The 5,000-nt window shown below is 39.6% G+C and overlaps 1 protein-coding gene across 2 annotated transcripts in view; it reads right to left on the bottom strand.

The window, feature by feature from the left end:
• ntrk2a (neurotrophic tyrosine kinase, receptor, type 2a) overlaps positions 1-5,000 on the bottom strand; it is a 33,914-nt gene that overhangs the window by 10,316 nt on the left and 18,598 nt on the right. The gene's annotated exons all lie outside the window — the stretch shown is intronic.

Raw genomic sequence — 5,000 nt, forward strand, 5'->3', positions numbered from 1 at the left:
TTCCAATAGCAAACTGTGTGACTTTAATTAAAGTTATGTTCTTAAGAAGGGTTGACCAGGCTTTCCAGTATCCTGAAGTAAATGGCTCTCTGTTTAAGAGTGTGCGTTAATGCATACCATGCAAATTACAGCTGAAGAAAACGACCTGTGATCCCTAGTGAAAAGGACCTGTGATCACTGCAATAAAGTCCTGGTGAACAACATCTACCTTCAGTTCACTATGTTCCCAAAGGATGAAGAAATCCACTGTTTATCAAACATAGATGACAGGTGTACAGACCTTTTTTTGGCACAGATTGAAGTGTGTGTGTGTGTTGGTGTACAAGAGATGAGTTTGATATAGTGGTCTGTCTGTATTTTCTTATTGCTTAGCGTGTCCGAAGTCTGTATGTTTACAGTGTAGTGAAGTGTGTTTTTTTAGAATGTGTGTCTGCTATAATGACTTTTGTGTGTAAAAGATAAGCTCAAGCATGCTAAGTGTGTGTGTGTGTATGTGTGTGTGTGTGTGTGTGTGTGTGTGTGTGTAATTAGTTGAGGTGGGAGAGGATATGAGTGGGTGTAAGACCCTGAGGCCCTGTGAACAGTACTTACACAAGACCAACAGAATCTTAACCAGTCATTGCAGGAAATTCTCTCTCTCTCACTCACACACACACACACACACATATCATCCTGTTCATCACATGCAGACACACACACAAACACACACACATTCCCACTCAGTGTTATTTTTGGATGTCTGGTGAATATTTTAACAGGGAGAGGTGAAGCAACAAAGTGTACATTCTATCAACCAGAGCAAATGACAGGCATATTTTTTTGGAGAGTATGCTTGTGTGTTTGTGAGCACGTAAACGCTTGTGTGTGTTTGTGTGTGTGTGTTTGTGTGTGTGTGTGTGTGTGTGTGTGTGTGTGTGTGTGTGTGTGTGTGTGTGTGTGTGTGTGTGTGTGTCCGGGTGGATCAGATTCCATTCTGGTCATCAGGGTTGGACTGGCAGTCTGGACGTTTGTCAAAATCCGACGGCCTGGCTCAGTGCTTCAGTAGTGTCTAGCTCTCCACATTAATCTGTGCATGATTATATTTACGATTTACATTTACATGAATGCAGACATCACAAGGTGGATTTAAAATATGCTGGCAGCCACGCTATGATGGAGACCAATCTGATTGCTTCAAAACAAAAGTGCAATAGTGTTTTATATTTTTATTTATCTAACTAAAGGAAATTAACAAACGCACCGCTACAGAACGTTACCCTCTGTCTGATGTGTTGGTATCTTCATAATTTTCATTCACATATCAGTGACATACTGATACTATTGTTAGACCCCCATCACCATAATTGTCTCTGTGGTCCCTGATGGTTTACTTATATGAATTAAGGGAGAATTAAGGCAAAATAATTATCATCATTTAAATAATTATATTAAATGTGACTGGCATATTATGAGGTAGTATCATGATAAAGACAACAAGGGTGTGTGTGTGGTATGGTCCGTCCTTGCTGGTCAATCTGTAAGATATTCATCCGTAAGTGTACAGTACAGCAATTTACAACATCGCACACACAAACACACACACGCACGCACGCACGCACGCACACACACACACACACTAGAGCTGGGACAGTCGACGCAAAAAATACGTCGATGCAAAATAGACCTCTGAAGTTCGCTTACAAAAAAGATCCAAAACGGCCATCTTTGCCCTATAAGGAGATCCGGTTGTTAATTGAAGCTAACTACCTATGGCAAATTGCATTGCAAGTTAGCTCTGTAGCAAAAATCTAAGTGTGCGCCTTAACTTACCGGAGATAGGCTCAAGGGCGTAGGTTTGGTCTCAGCTTTGGTGGGGACACATCCCCAACTCCTGCTGTCACGATACCAACATTATTGTTTCAATACCAATACCAAGTGAAGAATCTCGATTTCGATAACTTTGCGATTTTTTAAATTTTGATTTGGTTTGGGGGCCCCCACCACCTTGACGGCATCAGTAATAGGCTATTGAATATTGTGTGATCATTCACATCAGTGGCAATCATAGAATTTGATTGACCCTCCACACCCCCCCCCCCCCCCCCCCCCCCCCCCCCCCCCGCACCACACACATACAGAAAGTGATGGTTGTCATAGGTTTCTATTTCATATTTTGGTATTCATATAAACGTTATATACTGTATATTGTTAATTATTTATAGCATTTTATGATCGGCAATTACTAATTGCTAAACATATTTGGTCATTTGAATACATCATAATGATATTTAAATTATTAGTCTACACTTATCTTCAATATCATCACATTTGTGGTGTGCAAGTTTAATTGTGTGCCTGTCACTTTTGCCTGAACGCAATTAGCTTTCAAACTCACGGTTTTAGGCTAGTGGAAAATAGTTTCGCATAGTGCAAGGATATGTGGATTCAATTCATCATGTTTGCTTTGTCATTAGATAAAATAAATGTTCAAAAAAACTAACAAGTCAAAGAAAATCTTTCTTGAATGAGATCATAAAAGGAGATGTGTAAGTGTCTTGCAATGTTCATTTCTATAAGTATGGAAATGCACCATAGTTTATCTTTTATTTATTTGCATTGTGCAGGCTACATTCACAAATAGCCTACATTAGCCTACATTAACAGAATATAGGAACAGGAAAATGTCTCGGATCCATTGTTTATTGCGACTGCAAGATTGGTAGCCCAATTAACAGTCAGTGATGGTGACTTCTATTCTGTGCAATATGCCACTGTCTGTGCGGCACACCCCTATTCAACATGACTCCTAACCTTGGTTGAAAGATTACAGATGCTAGGTTAACTGTAACAATATCCTGGGTAATATCCTAACAGTTAATGCTATTTTCCTTAGTACAATCCGCATTTGAAAGTCTTGTCACCAGTTGCCACAGTCTGTAGTTACTTTGCCTACTTAGACTCTGCATAATGAAAACGCGTTGAATGTTCCTTTTCTGCTTTGGCGGCATAGCTGATCTACAAAGCGCAAAAAGAGGCAAAATGTGCATGCTGAAGGGCAAAGGGAATGTTACAATGTTTTACAGTGGCCTCTTTTGGGTTATGTATTGGTAGACATCCCTGATAATTTAGCATACACACTCACTCGCTCGATAACAGCATACACACTCGCTCGCTTTTCTGACAGTGTCACTACAAAGTAGGCCTATAGGCTATGCTTTGACTCTGTTGTGTGTGTCAGATAAACCCCTCGGTTTCAGCCAATCAAATGACAGTGCTTCTTTTACTGTCGTCCTTGCCGTTTGGAATAATCCAAATAGCACAAAGGAGTTCGCTAAAATATTGGTGGGGACAATTTTGTCATCTCAACATTTTTTATTGGGACTAGTCACTAGCGTCCCACCCTAAACCTACGCCCATGGATAGGCTAACAGTATCCACTCGAAGGCAGAGGACAAAAGTGTGTTCAGGAAAACGTCTGCATTTCATACTTTTTCCATCCCCACGAGACTTTAACAGGTGCGATTATTCAAAATCCCCATGTTATTTTCACATAGGAAAAATCGCCAGATACCGGATGTCAAAGATGGCAGCTTTTTTGTAGGCGAACTTCAGAGGTCTATATGCACGTCGATTTGTCAGACCCAAAACGCGTGCTGCCAAATATTTTGAATTTTACACCTTCAGTGTTTCCTATACGTTGACTAATCTGTGGTGGGGCGCCACGAAATCAAAACCGGCCCGTCACACATTGATGTTCTATGTTGTACTATTTAAATTACAGATAAGATACAATCCTTTAATTGAGCTGCACTTTTTACGCACGCAGCCTATCCCTGCCCGCCCGCTCTCTCTTGTAACGAGCCCGCTGCCCCTCCTCTGCATGTGCATTTAACACAAAATATTCACGATTGTTGAAGGATTGTTGTTGCCACATAGAAGCATTGCATAGAACACGGCTGGCTAAATTGCTATTAAATCCGCTTAGCATCATGACCATGCTGTGCAAATTTGTTCAAAACTGCTGCAGTCAAGTTAACTCTGCTAAGGTCTTATCACAACATAGTAGGCCTACATTAAGGAGACTAAACTTAGTTAAGTTATGCAATCATGCAGTATCTCAAAGCTAACGTTAGAATACTGTTTGGATGTTGAGTTTAGCATGCTTACTTACAGCTGCTTGTCAATTTCGTTACTCAGGGCTCATTTGATTGACTCTTGTCACTGAATGTTTGCAAAATCAATGTACATGGAAAAGTGTTTTCCAAGACTCAAAAGTGCTTGTCCTAAGGAGAAGTACAAACCCTTATTTTAACTAACTAAGTTATGAATTGCATCCACACATCAGCAGCCCTTTAACTGCGTTAGTGTTACAATTGCAAGGGTTCCCCCAGTGACAGGCACTCAATTATACCTATACACTACTGAACTTTATTGAATGCTACCTCTGACTAAGAATGCATTACTTTGCACTTCTATAGTCTTTTATTTTGGAATTTTAAGAGCAATAAACATATATTGCAATGTTAAGTAATTCATGTTTTTTCATTCAGATATATAAATCAACATGTATAAATTGCTATTAGTCAATTAATGGGGAGATAATCCATAATCGAATCGAAATCGAATCGGACTGAAAAAATGAATCGTTAGATTAATCGATGCATCGAAAAAATAATCGCTAGATTAATCGTTTAAAAAATAATCGTTTATCCCAGCCTTAACACACACACACACACACACACATACGCATGCACGCACGCACGCACACACACACACATACGCACGCACACGCACACGCTCAGACACACACACATATACACACACACGCACACGCACAAACACACACACATAAACTCAGTGTTGGGAAGTAACTGAATACATGTATTCTGGATGATGTATTTAAAATACAAAATATGAGTAACTGTATTTACATGTAACTAAAGTTACAAATGAAATAGGTGATATTCAGAATACAGTTACACTGATAAATTCAAGGGATTACATTGTAAATCATTATAACA

Source organism: Alosa sapidissima, chromosome 8 (assembly GCF_018492685.1).
Source record: "Alosa sapidissima isolate fAloSap1 chromosome 8, fAloSap1.pri, whole genome shotgun sequence".
Taxonomy (NCBI): Eukaryota; Metazoa; Chordata; class Actinopteri; order Clupeiformes; family Clupeidae; genus Alosa; species Alosa sapidissima.